The sequence below is a fragment of the Lagenorhynchus albirostris genome, chromosome 11 (assembly GCF_949774975.1).
Source record: "Lagenorhynchus albirostris chromosome 11, mLagAlb1.1, whole genome shotgun sequence".
NCBI lineage: Eukaryota > Metazoa > Chordata > Mammalia > Artiodactyla > Delphinidae > Lagenorhynchus > Lagenorhynchus albirostris.
In genome coordinates this window covers 28,644,984-28,660,841 of record NC_083105.1, presented here as the reverse complement: position 1 = coordinate 28,660,841, position 15,858 = coordinate 28,644,984, and the positions used below count along the sequence as shown (strand labels likewise).

General features: G+C 38.6%; 1 long non-coding RNA gene across 3 annotated transcripts in view; it reads right to left on the bottom strand.

Moving 5' to 3' along the window:
* Positions 1-2,518: 2,518 nt before the first annotated feature.
* LOC132528871 (uncharacterized) overlaps positions 2,519-15,858 on the bottom strand; it is a 208,055-nt gene continuing 194,715 nt past the window's right edge. For all 3 annotated transcript variants that reach the window (XR_009543319.1, XR_009543320.1, XR_009543321.1), the window contains one exon: positions 2,519-2,645. This is a non-coding gene — a long non-coding RNA (uncharacterized LOC132528871). The remainder of the gene's footprint in view (positions 2,646-15,858) is intronic.

Below are 15,858 nucleotides of genomic sequence, written 5' to 3'. Positions count from 1 at the left end.
ACTGAATAGCATTCTCAGGTGACCATCAGTGTCCAGTTGTCGTGCCCTCAATCAGAGCATTCTGTGCAGCATGGAAGCAAAAGAATGACAGTGCAAACTGTTCGACAGAAGTCTTTGTTATTCAGCAAGGTTTGCTGGATGGCACGTGCTTTTGAAAACTGGCATGCTGTTTGATAAAAAGTGTGTTTGCTCCCTTAATTTCTCCAGGAGGGAGACAAGAATAGAATCATGTGCCTTTGGCTGAACAAGAATAAGGAGCCATTATAAGGCTTTAGGGCACTGAACAAAGCCTGCTAAAAATAAAAAATAATCATAATCATAAAATGAAAGTATTTAAATTGTATCATGCAGGCAAAGGAGCTGTCAGCTTTGCAGACAGGTTCTCCTCGCCCCTTCTCTCCATTATTTTTGGTCAGCTCCCAGCCCTCCTTTATAGGGTCACAAGAAATAATTCCAACCCTATCGAGCATGCCAAATTTCCCCTTTCTCTCTATTAGTATTTGCTGTCGATCCACTCTAAGAGATGAGCTTTTAAGACCATAATGATAAACTGAAAATGGGACTTGATACCATTCCCTCCCGCACATTTTTATAAGGATACTAGCTGTATCTGAATTTTAGTTTGCAAAGTTAAATTACACCCAATTCCTCTTAGTAGTTTACACAATACATTGCATCAGAATCCAAGTGGTAACCTACTATGAAAAGTGAAAAAATTTTAGCTCTTTGTTTTATGAGACTGAGATTGCATATAATAAACGGTGAGGAGGAAGCACCTTACTGGATATGCCAAGGTTCCAGAAATATCATGAATCGTAGCTGTACTTGGCTAGGATGACATCATACCTCACTATAAATTATATGGTTCCAGTATTTAAAATATAGTTTCAGTATTTAAAACAATGCCAATCTTGCCTTGGATTGTATTATGAAAATCAAACCTTCCTTAAGGGAATGTCCCCGAAATTTCCATAAATAAATAGAAGAGACTCTCTAAAGAATGACAAATCCCTGAAGACCTCCACTTAATTCCCTAGATCCCTCCCACTTCTAATTATACAATTCAGAGCATGCTGTTATCATCTTTTTCCCCTGTCTCAATGAAGAACTCAGTATATGTGTCAGATTCCTCTGCGCCAGCTTTATACATCCTTACTATGAAGAGCAGTCCACATTGTCATTTAATACCAGACCACAATTGTTACTTTATCGAAGTAAAAATAATATAAAAGGCATAGGAATTGACCTCATCTAATCTGTCCATTTATTTGAATTATATCTTCCATGCCTATCATGTTCTGGGACTGTGCTATTTGCTATAGACACAGCATTTCTCTCAAGATGTGTTTAGTCTAACAGAGAAACCAAATGAAGTATCCATACAGTTAGAATGCAGTGCGCTAAGTGCTCCAGTGGAAGAAGCATAGGATGCTATGGGATTCGGAGAGTTTGACACTCACCAAAGGTCCCGTAACAAGAAAGCAATAAAGCTTAGGTTTGACTCAGGTTTTTCCAGGATCTTAACACTGTACATACCGTTTACATGAAATACTGATTTAGCTGTGTCCAGCCTCTCTTATATAGAACAGCTACTTGAGACCAGCCATAGGAAATTCTCTCCCCATGCTCTTAGGTAGAATTAGAATCATGTCACATGTGGCTGATCTCAGCCACAAAGCAGGAAAAGCTGAGAAGTAGAAAGTAGGAAATCTCATGACTCACTGAGTGAGGAAAACAGGAATGGCAGAAAGGCTCTGGCTATAGGTGGAGTCTGTTCCTGTTCCTATCAGGTTCTTGACTCTGCTTTGGTCTTGGGGCCCAGCTAACTGTTCTCTGCATGAATCCAAGGGCTGGAATGGCATCACTCCACCAGCTCATGGACCCATGGGGAAACTGCTGCCACGGCTCTCTACGGCTACACTTGACACTAAGCTGTTTTCTTGGGGAGGTTGGGGTGCTGGCCCAGACCCAGCCTCCCATTGGCTCCATTGCTTGGTATTCCCTGCTCTACCGTCTGTTGGAGTCCATACTGGAATCCCTGTCATATCTCTGCCATCCTCCCCACCTTCCACAAGTTAGTGGTTAGATTCTCCATCAATTTTTAGTCTCCTACCAACCATGAGGACTAAGGATAAGATAATAAACTAATCATGGCACAGAAACTAACCACAACATCTCCCAATGTTGCACAATTATGGCCAGCCTCAGACCCATCTCCCAAAAGCTTGGATGTGGGGGATGAGTTCTTCCCATTGGCCAACATCTTCAGAATTAAAAGGAGGGGCAGGAAGGAATGGAAACTAGGATGTGGAAAGAAATGTGACTAACCTATAAGCCAAGTACCATGCTGGGCACTTTCTAATACTTTACTTCACCAACTCAAAATAACCCTTGGAGGCAGGTATTATTGACTGAGAGAAAAGAAGTAGTGAGGTTAAATATCATTCCTGAGGTCACACAGCCAGTAAGTGCCAGACGGAAAATTTAAACTAAGTCATATGCCCCTTCCACCACTGGTACTTGCCTCTGAAGACAGACGTGTCCGGATCTCAAGTTGAAAGAGAGGGTGGAGGCACCTTTCCATAGAAACTGAAAAGCAGCTTGATGTACTTTTCTGCTCTGTATGCAGAACAACAGTCCAAATACTAAAAAAGAAAGGAAAAAAAAAAAGACATAAAACTTCACTGAAAAACTACTCATGTAACAAAAGGAGTTCAGTGCCTCTGAGTCACCAGGACTAACAGCACTCCAGTGGGTCTGGACTAGGCTCCCCCTCCCCAGCTCCTGAGAAAACTGTTGCCCACTTCTCCCTGGAGCTATCACTGTAGGGGAAACTGTTGACTTGGGAAAGGAAGGGTGGTGGCCCAGACCCAGCCTCCCACTTGCTCTGTTAACTGGATTTGCAAAGTCCCAAATATCACAGCATAGGATCCCTTTGTAAGTGCTGGTTCTGGACTGGACCTGGAGCCCAGGGGGCTGGGAGAGACATCAGCTAAGGCCTAGATGGGATGCATAAGCACAGAAATAAAGGGAAAGAAAAATACTGAAATGGGTAGTTTCTGTGATTAGTTCATTGTGATTACCTTACCCTAGGACATAATGTATTGGTACTAAACTAACAATAGATTAAGAATCTAACCTCTAACCTATTCTGATTCCTAAAAATTTACTTCTATAAATTACTTTTAGAACTTAATTCTTTTGTTATTTGAGAATTTACAGGCCTTTCATTTTATATATATTTATATATTTTGTATTTAGTACATATATTATACATGTATGTATTTTACACATATATATTTTATATATATACATGTATATATAATTATACAAAAATGAATATGTATATATAAACACACATATATATATATATAATTTATAAAATTAGCGAGCCTTAGAGAAATTCTAAATAGAATTTGAAATTGAGAAGGTATGAAGCTACTTAAGATCATTCATATTGGGAATTTGCCACTGTAGTTCTTGCAGTCATCTACAGGTAGAGATGAATATCATAGTTTTTCATTGTTGGGATGGGAGAAGTTGGCTATTGCATTTAGGACACTTTTAAATCTAGTAAGAATACTGCAGCTTCTACACAGATATCCTGAGCCAGTGTTCATTGTTCACAGTCTCCTGACCACCATTCAAGCACCAGGGATTCTGTGCAAGACAGGCCTTGATGCCTCAGCGCAGTGGGAGCAAAGCTTTCATTTATAGGATGTATTAGGTTCTCCAGAGAAACAGAACCAACGGGAGTATATAGATATATAGAAAGAGATTTATTGTGAGGAATTGGTTCACGTGATTGTGGAGGCTTGGTGATTGGTTTAGGTGATTATGAAAAGTCCCACAGTCTGCCTTCTGCAAGCTGGAGGCCCAGGAACGCAAGTGGTGTGGTTCCAGTCCAAACCCAGAGGCCTAAGAACCAGGGCCAAGGTGAAAGCCCCAGTCCGTGTCCAAAGGCTCAAGAACCAGGAGCACGAATTTCCAAGGGCAGGAGAAGATAGATGTCCTGGGACAGGTAGAGAGCAAATTTGCCCTTTCTCTTCCTTTTTCTTCTACTGAGGCCCTCAGTGTTTTGGATGATGCCTAAACCACAGTGATGAGGGTGATCTTCTTTACTCAGTCTACTGATTCCCATGCTAATATCTTCCAGAAGCACCCTCACAGACAGACCTAGAACTAATGTGTTTTTTTTTTTTTTAATATCAAGATATTCTTTATCTGTACCGACAGGAGAATTTTGTGAACAGTGGTCATATCTGTAACAAGGAAAGCAAAAACGCTGATGTTTCACACACTGCAGGGTTTAGAGACCCATGTTAGTGGATGAAAATGCAGAGAAATCCCCTACAACTTAAGTGCTAAACTGATTACTTAGAAATACTGTTTTACCAGCTATCTCAGCATTCTTTAGCTCAGTCAAGTTGACACCTGAAATTGCCATCTCACAGGGAAATCTTTTAATTTTTAAATGCAAATTCTCACATGGCTATAAGTTACCTAATTTAGTATAGGTACACACCCATTTTCAAATAACCAGTGGAATTGCTCAGCGCTACCATCCTGAGCTGAGGATTCCTTCATGGTGAAAATTCATCTCTATAGGAACTATCTGCCTTTGATCACCTAGGCTCAAGCCTAATCAATTTCTTACTGAAACCTACCTCTAGCTTGTAAGGATTCTGAGTTTACTGTGGGCAGAATGGTTTACGATATGATTTTTACTTCACTGAAAAGAAGTGACTCAGGAGATACGGGAAAACTGCCCTGAGTGGATCAAGCTGACATTTCTTGTTTCCACATCATAGAATCCAGAAGCAAGAATGTTTATATGCTTTTCCCTTGTCTTAAAAGTCCATGAAAATATAAAAAACAAGCAGACACAATGACCAAAATAGGTATTAAGTAATTGGTTTTAATTAATGAATCCTATAGATATGCCCTTGAGTAGGAAGGCATGACCAGCTAGGGGCAGGTATGTGCCTTTAGAACAAAAGCTTTCCTGATGAAGGCTGGCACAGGTGTTTGTCCTCAATGGATATGACCATGACTTTTTAGAATTAGTGGCTACAAAGGCCTGAGGGGACTGATGTCAATCTTCATGTCCAATCCTGCCACTCTCCATTTTGAAAACCCCATTGTTAGAAAGGCACGGTAAGCAAGCAGTTCTTCAGGCAGACTCATGTCGTGGTTAGAGGAACAACTGCAGCAGGTGTAGGAGGTAAATCCTCTTAGCTCTATTGTGGAAGCTCATCTTTCTCCTGTTTCCAAATGGGGGCGGGATGCCCCGCCTCTGAGGTGAGCCAGCAGCGGGTGTCAGAGCAAGGGTGCTGAGGCAACAATATTGGTATAGCAAAAACACTGTTTACACATTATGGCTTTTGTACACTCAAGGTGAAACAAAATCAAAGCAGTTAACTAGCTCATGTTATGGCCCTCTAAGAAATACAGAAAAATTCCCATTCCAGCTATAGAATATATAGAATTCACAATATATGAACCCAAGAGGACTACCATTTAGGATTTAACACCCCATGCCTGACCTTCCATTCCTAGGTGAGTATGTGCTTTCTTATGTCTCATTTACGTTTCAGCATTGGTAAACTCTATTTTCATTTATAAAATGGACACTTTACTACAGGATGTTATAGCAGCCTTAAAGGTTCTATTCACCATTATTTGAAATAGATTTATTCCCCTTCAATGACTCCTGTCAGGAAAAAAACTAAAACTTTACTTCTCCTTCATGAGGCAGGGGCCACTTGGGGGTGGATGCAGCCAAATTATTCCCTAATATATAAATTACACTTACTTAGTGCTGGGGAGGAAAGTGGCCCATGTGTATATACAGGTCTCACACTACCAGGGGCTCTTTCATGTGATTTCATTTATTTCTCATTAAACCCCATTAGATAGGTCATGTTATTAGTCCCATTTTAGTAACATTTAATAATGAAAAAACAAAAGCAGAGAGAATATCATGTTCTCAACTAGTAAGTGTTGTACCTGGGGTTTAAGCCCTTCTGATATGAAAACCAATGTCCCTTTCATAATACCACACTGTTTTCCTCCGTTATAACACCTGTGTTTATTTGTTCTTCTCTCACCCCCAGTACCCCACATCAAATATAAGGTAAGCTAGATGCTGGAGTCAGTGTTTCAAAAGGGCAGGGAGTGCTGAAGAAGCAAAGCCCCAAGATTAAAAAATAGTAATAAAGTATAGCTATTGAGAAACCTTGTAAAACAAGAAGAAGAAAGAGAGTTGGGGAGAGGAGGGATGATGAGGGAGGAAAAGAGGAAAACTTGAAATGCTGAGGGCTGTTTCCAATTTATTTTGAAATGAAGGTCAATGAGAACCAATACCATTTCTTTTCAAATTTCTTGTACCTTCCCCACTGGTTGTGTTTTTTGTTATCCTAGTCTTGTACCTACTTGAAGGCAGAAAAAAAAATCCTTTCAAAGATTAAAGAACTTTACTGTGGCTCTGCTGAGCTGAGGAACAATTGGAACTTGAATGAGGGGCGTAGTGTGCCTGACATCTGGGGGAGGCGCCTAAATGGAGCAGCAGGTAGTAGCAATGGAAAAGGGCAGGCTGAATCATCCCTGAGACTGCGATAAGAAGAAAAGACTTACTCTATTTCTACTTCAATAATATAATGAGAGTTGACATTTCTTTGAGTATTTCTATGTTCCCAAAATTGTTTTAAGCATATGCTATCTGTTAATTTAATTCTCACAAAATCCTGTGCGATATGTACTATTATTACCCCCATTTTATAGAGGAAGAAATTGAGGCCCAGAGAAATAACTTGCCCACAGTTAAATAAGCTGTCATTTTCCCCCCTTTTTTCTCTTCTCTCCTCCATGTTTTCAACCATTTCTTAAAGGAGAAATGTGAATTTACTTATTTCCCACTTAGTCTTTAACCCAATAAAATTTGGCTTCTATCCTCTCCACTCGCCCCCAACAATACACATAAATGGGCCTTTCAGAAACATCACCTGTGACCTCTTAACTTCCAGCTCCAGTGACCTGTTTTTGTTCCTCATCCCATTTCACTTCTCTGAAGCATTTCATAATGCGGACACTCCCCTTCCCTTTGACTGCCCAGGAGCCACCTATGCCTGGCTTTGCTCCTGTTCTGCTGGCCACTTGCCTTCAATCCTTGTTTCAGCCACTTTTTACATTTCTGGACAGCTTCCAGCTTTGTCTTTCACCCTTTTCTCTTCCAGTTCTAACGAGTGGGTCTCAGGAAGACATCAGAATCATCTGGGAGATTTTTTAAACTATTCACACCCTCTGCCAAGATCCTGGGTGTTCTGATACATCCCACACCCTGCTGGGGAGTAGAAGCAGGAAGAAGTATGTTACCACTACCAGAATACCTAGTGAATTTAACCAAATAGACATTTGCAAAGAGAGAACTCATCTTTCCTTTTCTTTCCAAAAGGTTATACCTCTCTCACTCCCACCTCCAAAATAGATACTACCAAGAATCACATTTGCCTTCCTTTCCCTCAATTTTAAAAATCTTTTAAATGGTGTATATTGAAAATAATGAAAAGAGGGAAATAGAGGTGGAGAAGAGAAAAGAGAGAAATGGATGGCCCACGCAGTGTGTGTTTCTGCAGAGCAACATTAGGGAAAAGATATAAAGGAAGCAGCAACCTTGGAATCCATGTCTGTTCATCATGGGGGAAATGGGCTAAGACTTGTAGCCAAGTCTGCTCAGTCGAGGATGTTCTGGTGTGGAGAGAGGCTTGGTTATGCCATCTGTTGAGGTGAGAATGTAGTGTTTGGGATTTCAGCCTTTGTGTGTACAAGAGATTCCCTCCTTTAATTCCCTCCATTTAAAAATAATAATAATATCACCTATGCGAGTAGTGGTATGTCAATAAGCAGAGTTCATTAAATAGTCTTAATGAATAGTAACGCTATTCTTTATTGGGCCAAGTACTTTGCTAAGAACTTTATAGGTATTATCTCACTTAATCTTTACAACAACTCCATGAAGAAGATACCATAATTTTATTTCTTTTGCAAATAAGTCAGGAATCTTGCCAGGCACTAATCTGAAAAGATACATGCACCCCAATGTTCATAGCAGCACTATTTACAATAGCCAAGACATGGAAGCAACTTAAATGTCCATCGACAGATGAATGGATAAATAAGATGTGGTATATATGTACCATGGAATACTACTCAGCCATAAAAAAGAATGAAATAATGCCATTTGCAGCAATATGGATGGACCTAGAGATTATCATACTAAGTGAAGCAAATCAGACAAAGACAAATATTATATGATATCACTTATATGTGGAATCTGAAATATGATACAAATGAATTTAGTTACAAAACAGAAACAGACTCACAGACACAGATAACAAACTTGTAATTACCAAAGGGGAATGGGGTGGGGAGAGATAAACTAGGAGTTTGGGATTAATAGATACAAACTACTATATATAAAATAGATAAACAACAAGGTCTGACTATATAGCACAGGGAACTATATTTAATATCTTTAATAACCTATAATGGAAAAGAGTATGAAAATATATATAGTATAACTGAATCACTTTGCTGTACACCAGAAACTAACACATTATAAATCAACAATAATTCAATTAAAAAAATAAAATAAAATAAAATAATCTTGCCAGACAAGAGCAGAGCAAGGATTTTAACCAGTGTTGGTTCAGCCAATGCTCTTAAGCAACGTTATTTCACATCTAAATGTGATTACTCGATATCATTAGTCACTAGGGAAATACAAATGAAACCATAGTGAGACACTAGTACACACCCATCAGAATGGCTGAAATTAATACTGGCAACACCAAGTGGATAGGATATAGTGGAACTGTAACTCATACATTGTTGGTGAGAATCTAAAAATGCTCTAAACACTTTAGAAGACGTTTGGCAGTTTCTAATAAATTTAAACATACACTTGCCCTTTGACTCGATGATCCCACTTCTATATGCATACCCAAGAAAAGTAAAAATATATGTCCACAGAAAGATGGACACTATAAGGATGTATAATACATGGCAGCTCTATTGGCAATAGCCCCAAACTGGAAACAGCCCAGGTATGTGAAGAATGAAAAAACAAACTGTGGTATATTCTTTTAACGGAACACTACTCAACAATACAAAGAAATAAACTACTAATACACTCAGTGACACGAATGCACTCACAGATATTATGCTAGAAAAAAAAAAGGCACAAAAGAGTACATGCTGTATGATTCCATTTGCATGATGTTCTAAAATTGATAAAACTAAATTATTGTTTTAAGAATATTTAATTAAGAATAGAGAGCTGTGGCTGTCTGAACAAGGTGAGAGGGGTTGACTGGGAAGAGGTATGGGGGAACTTTCTAAGCTACAAAAATATTTTATATCTTGATAGGGGTGTGGGGTATATGGGTGTATCAATTAGTCAAAATTATATAGTTAAGATTAGCACATTTTAATACATGTAAACCTAACCTTAAAAAAACTGTATAAAGAAATAATAATAAAGTTGGGGGAAATTGGAAGGAGGAAAAAGTATAGATGAAACAAGCATGGCAGAATGTTAATGCTATTGAAGCTTGATAATAATTACGTGGGTAAATGTTATACTATTCTATTTACTTTGAATGTGTTTGACATTTTGTATAATAAAAAACTCCTAAAAATGATTTACAAATTCTTAATATCTGTTAGAACTAAAATACAAATGAGTGGTTGGTTTGAGGCCAGATTGCTGAACCTCAGGGCCCAGTGCAAAAAAAAAAAGTAAACCTCATCATGTTTTTTCCCTTCTGGGAGACTTTGATGAGTTTTCCACTCCCTGCCCTAGGGAATAGTGTGAGTGCCTCAACATGGTTCACAAGATCCTTTATGCCAAACATACATACCCAAAGCACTGCATAGAGTTCTTAATGATATATTGTGTATTTACTACTTAGACCATCTCTATGAAGGTTATTATCCCATTTTATAGGCGAAAGAATTTATATCTATGAAAGGAGCCAACACTGGATGGATAATAAGTGGCAGGGTCTAGAGAAAATTCAAGTTTTGGACCCCATTGTTTTTCTCCACCATTCACCCTGCTTCTTCTGTGGTAGGAAGAATTCTAAGACAGCAGCAATATTTCAACACCCTTCACATATACCCTGCTATAATACCCTCCCTTTGAGTGTGGGCAGGGCCACTGAATATTATAGTGTATCTGTAGTTACTAATACAGCTAAAGGGAGAATAGCCTGGGTGGGCCAGACCTAATCAGGTGAGTGCTTTAAGAGAAGGAAAGCGTCAGGAGGATGCTCTCCTGTTGACGTCAAAAATGAAGGATGTTGTGACAGAGCCTATGGAGCAGCCATGTGGCAAGGACCTGAAGGTGACCCCCAGGAGTTTAGAGCAATCTCCAGTGAACAGCTAGCAAAAAAAAAAAAAAAAGTTTCTGGATCACACAGCCTCAAAGAACTATATTCTGCCAACAACTCTGTGAGCTTGGAAAAAGCCCCTGAGCCTCAGAAGAGATCATAGACCCAGGCAACTCTGCAATTTTAGCCTGGTAAGACCCTGGGCAGAGGACTCAGTTAACCCACAGAAACCTTGAGATAATAAATATGTGTTGTTTTAAGTCACTAAGTTTGCGGTCATTTGTGATGCAGCAATAGAAAATAAATCCCCCTGCCTCTCTCCCGTCCTTCCCTGTTCCTCTCAATGCTTCAGTCACTCTGAACTTTCCTTAGTTTCCTAATTAAAACATTACTTCCATGACTGTGGTTTTGCAAGGAATGCTCACTTTGCCTGGAATGCCCTTTTCCTCTTTCTGCTTATTGAATATCACCCATCCTTTAGGACCCAGATCAACTCATCCTCTCCTGGAAGCCTTGACCGATTGTCCCAGGCAGATTTCTTTCCTTTCTGTTCTGTACTCCACTGCACCCTGTGATCTCTCTCTCTCTCTCTCTCTCTCTCTCTCTCTCTCTCTCTCTCTCTCTCTGTCTCCCTCTAGTATATGACTTAGTTGAGAGCAAGAACTTACATTATTCACATTCATGACACTTAGAATTAGGACAGTACTTAGAACATAGTAGCCGTTCAGTAAATTGTTGATGGGTTAATGCACCTATTGTTTTCCTTTCAAATGCTTCTGAAGTTTATTCAGTTTAACAAATACTAATTTTCAGGGCCTCTTACAGCTGCCATGGACAATCAAAGATTAGTGGGTCTTGTTCCCTGTTTCAAAGAGGAGGAATAAGATGTGCACACAAACAGTAATTACAAGAGGCAGAACATGACCTGTGTCACATAAAGAACTGAATCTGGTCTGCGGGATTCTCATGGAGAACGAGATTAGGGTCCACAGGATGGAGGAGAGCACACATATGCCATCCAGCCTCATGTGTATTTTATGAAACAACATCTTTCCATTATTATAACGCAGGTTGGAACAAGAAAGGGAAAAAAGGCTGCTCTTATCTCTCAGGTAGCTGGATGGTGAGCACAGCTCTCCCAACCATCTGCTGCTCTTCCTGGGCAGCTTGGAGCATGACAGCTGTGAAAATGGTTAGAGGAAAAGGCAAGTCACAGAGGGAGGGAGGGGTGTTGGGTAATGTCAGCTTTCCCCTAAGACACTGTGGACAGCAGGGCCCTGAGAGAGACACGGAGCCACAAAAGACTTGCTTGATGCTGTGTGTGGTGCTACTCAAAGGAGTGGGCTCAGCTGCTACTGGTGTGAAACCCAAGGAAATGTCCCTGCAGCTTCTGACGTCAGCATCATATCATGTGGCCCACTTGCATTGTGAGTCAAACACCCACATCCTGTTGCCTTACAATCGCAATAATTTTCCCTTTAAATGACATACCGAAGAGGATATGTCTTTTTTTTCATTTTTTCCAATAGATGTCTGTTACTTTTCAGCACAAAGGAGCTGCGTATAAGTTCTGCAGAAGTCCACCAAATGTGGGCCAGGCTTATTTCCCCCAGAAAGCTCTGAAGCTTGTGCCACATGCCAAACGGTAACTCAACACACTTAATCATTTGGTATCACTTAAGTACTCTCTTCTTTCAAAAACTCTCATCTACTTACTTTGTACTATTCAAATAAACTTGCAGAGGATTACAAAGAACATCTGTAATATTAAAATCCACTTAAAATTTAAATCAACTAATCATTTTGATCCAGTTGTTTCTCTGAGCTTACAAAATGTTGTGGATATAAATTTACCATTACTGTTTAACTCGATTCCGTGTTTTTGAACTTTATCCACTTAATTGACCAGGCTCAAATAATCATCAGATTATTGGATCAATCTAAGTACTCATAGTGAGCTATTTTGAATTGAACTATTTTAGCTCTGGAGGGGAGGAGAGGATGGAAAAAGAGGTCAAGACTTATTGGAAATAAACCAAGACTGTAGAGAAACTTATGCTTTTTTTCCCCTGGTTTAGAATATGTCCTCTGTTCATACTTCTTTGAATCATTTCTGAGCTAAATTTGATAGTACCCTGGTTACCTGGGGTAAGGGTCGCAGAGAAGCACCTCCCTTGGCAGCCACCTCACTGTGGGACTTTCCAAGGCTTTTCCCAGTTTCTAATGCACTCATTGTAGTAGTGATGATGACACACGTCTTGGCAAAATGTCTCCGTGTTCAGAAGTAGAACAGCTCCAATGTTCTTGATTCTATTTTAGACTTGTATTAAAGTGATCTGTCCACCACAGCCTGACTCCTTTCAACCTCATCTAATTTTTTCAGACTTAGTTTGGTCAGCCATACTAATTTCATAGGATAAAGAGATAATATTGCCTTCTAGAGTTGGAGCTAAATATTAGAGACTATATTGTGTTAAGCCATAAATTTCCAAACATGGTCGTCTCATTTACGTTGGTAGATGCTTATGAGGCTAGCATTGGTTTTCTCACAAAATGGCACATGAAACACAGCTTATAAAAATATACCCATGATGTGGAAGGTATCAAGGAGCCCTTATGAAATATTCGACATTTTGCTTCTGTTCATTAGCTGGTTTTAACCTTTCTTAGCAGACGTTTGTAATGAACCATAGGCTGGCCAAACTAAATTCCAAAGCCTGAAAGATCATTTGTGATGGGAAACAGGACAAATAAAAGGGATATTATGCAAAGCAGATAATCCTTAACTTTCACAAGTTAATCTCTCAAAAAAAAATGTCATCATACTTTCATTTACTATATAGTAACACCCCTTTTGCAAGTAGGTACATCAACTGATAAAAAAAACACTTTTTAATTCTCTAATGGGGGGTACTTTTTCACTCACCAACAGCTTAGGTTTGGAAACGCTTATTTATGTCTGTATAGCTGAGTTTGTTTTATCACATCCTCTCCCTCTTATTTTATTAAATGAATGAAAGTGAATAAATAATAATATTATGAATTGTAAACTTTATAAACCCAATATGATTGAAATAGAGATAAAATCATTATAATAAAATAGCATTAGATAGTTATTGTACTAAATCAGGTCAACTGTTCATTCAACTGTTTAAGAAAAGTAAGTCACCAAAGGTTATTCTAACAGCAGAGATTTATTTAGGAATATCATAATATGTATTTTAATCTCTGAAAATAAACTAATATCTATTTAGTTTTCATACTTTAGATTGTTGTGCTTATTTTCAGACACATATAACGTACAAAATAGGGTATTAATTATAGTTGTTCAAAAGATGGATTTAGAAATCAGACAGATCTGAATTGAAAACCAGCTCCTCTACTTATCCAATGCAAGTTATTAATTATCGTTGAGTCTTGGTTTCCTCATCTGAAAAGGATCACCAAATTTGTTTGTTAGAGTTTTTTTTGAAAGGCAAAAAGATAACATATTTTTGGATATAGAAGACCTATCATCATGGTACTTAGCATGTATATACATAGATCAGATATATATATATATATCTAGGATGGACCTAGAGTCTGTCATACAGAGTGAAGTAAGTCAGAAAGAGAAAAACAAATACCATATGCTAACACATATATATGGAATCTAAGGAAAAAAAAAAAAAAGGTCATGAAGAACCTAGGGGTAAGATGGGAATAGAGACACCTACTAGAGAATGGACTTGAGGACATGGGGAGGGGGAAGGGTAAGCTGTGACAAAGTGAGAGAGTGGCATGGACATATATACACTACCAAATGTAAAATAGATGGCTAGTGGGAAGCAGCCGCATAGCACAGGGAGATCAGCTCGGTGCTTTGTGACCACCTAGAGGGGTGGGATAGGGAGGGTGGGAGGGAGGGAGATGCAAGAGGGAAGAGATATGGGAACATACGTATATGTATAACTGATTCACTTTGTTATAAAGCAGAAAGTAACACACCATTGTAAAGCAATTATACTCCAATAAAGATGTTAAAAAAAATAGAAAGAGAATAGTAAAATTAATCCTAATTCTAAAAAAAAAAAAATCAGGCATTCAGGCTGCAGCACTCCAGGCACTAATTCCTCCCATCTTCAAGGTTAGGACTTGGAGAATCCACTGGCTCATTTTGCAGAAGATGACACTGAGGCAAAGCGAATGCAAAGTTCACTAAAATACTAGACCTATGGAAGCTGTTGTCCTACCATCAATGTTTTCTTCTCTGAAGGGAGACAATAGCCAGGAGAGTAATAGGAAGGTTGTTCACCTGAGTGGAATATCAGACCCAGATAGGAAGAGTAAAAGTCCATTACAAAGACAGGTGGTGGGGCTGATGCAGAAAAGAATGTGAAAGATATGGATGGAAGGATACAGAACCTTAAAGAGGTGAAGACTTTATCTCTTGGTTTCCTTTTTCCCTGTGTTATTCTAGAAGGAATAGCTGAAAATTGGGAAGTTCCGTGTGAGCTTTGGAGTCAGGACTGAGCCCAAATCCCTGGTATATGTGAGTCGTGAAGCAAGACATAATCAACTTGGAGAATTTCCATTCCATGCTTAGGTTAATAAATGGGCCTTTTTTTTCCTTTCTGGATATACTGCTTTGAGCTCTTGTAATACTTAATTGCCACAATGAGAAATAACATGAAAATTAATAAGGCGATGCTTTTAAGATTTTCCTGACAAGTTTGAAAAGCAGATCTAACTGTAGACATTTATCAGTGATGAACTATTGAACCCTGGGGAGTGACTGGTTGATGCTTACGAACAGCAGCTATAGTCACCTGACAGCTGATGACTTCCGAAGAAGTCATATGGTGATGGTAAGTATTAGCCTTCGGCCCAAAAAATCTATTTTATATTTTGACCAATGCATTTGGGAAATTTCTGTATTTTACATGTAGGTCAATAAAATATAACTCTCAAAAATTTAGAGAAACAATTATCAGTTTTATTTTAAAACTTGAGAGGATGGGAATTTGACTAACATAACTACAGAGAAAAAAATAGAAGGAAAAAATCTAATCACTTATAATGTTTAAAATCCACTTTTTCAATTTTGTTCCAAATATCACAATCCAGGGAAGGGTAAATCATTTGTTTTGGGTTATTTATTCATTCGATCTTTAAAATAATTTTGAAGTGCTTTCTTTCTCGGTACTATCCTGAGGCATAAGCACAAAATCAAAAGAAAATATTAATTAAATTGCATAATAGTCGATACTGTTACAATTTTACAGCTTAAAATAGTACATGAAAATAGCTTTTTAAAATTCAACCATATTAAAAGTTCCTGTCTTATGGAGAATTCTAATTTTTAAAAGGTACTTTGCATTGGGCCCTGATGACCAGAAACTGTGTTTAAGTCAAACTGACCCAGGGCTGTAATCTTACTTCTTTTGACAGAGAAAAATAAGAGCATGGTAATCACTGGAACTATTTC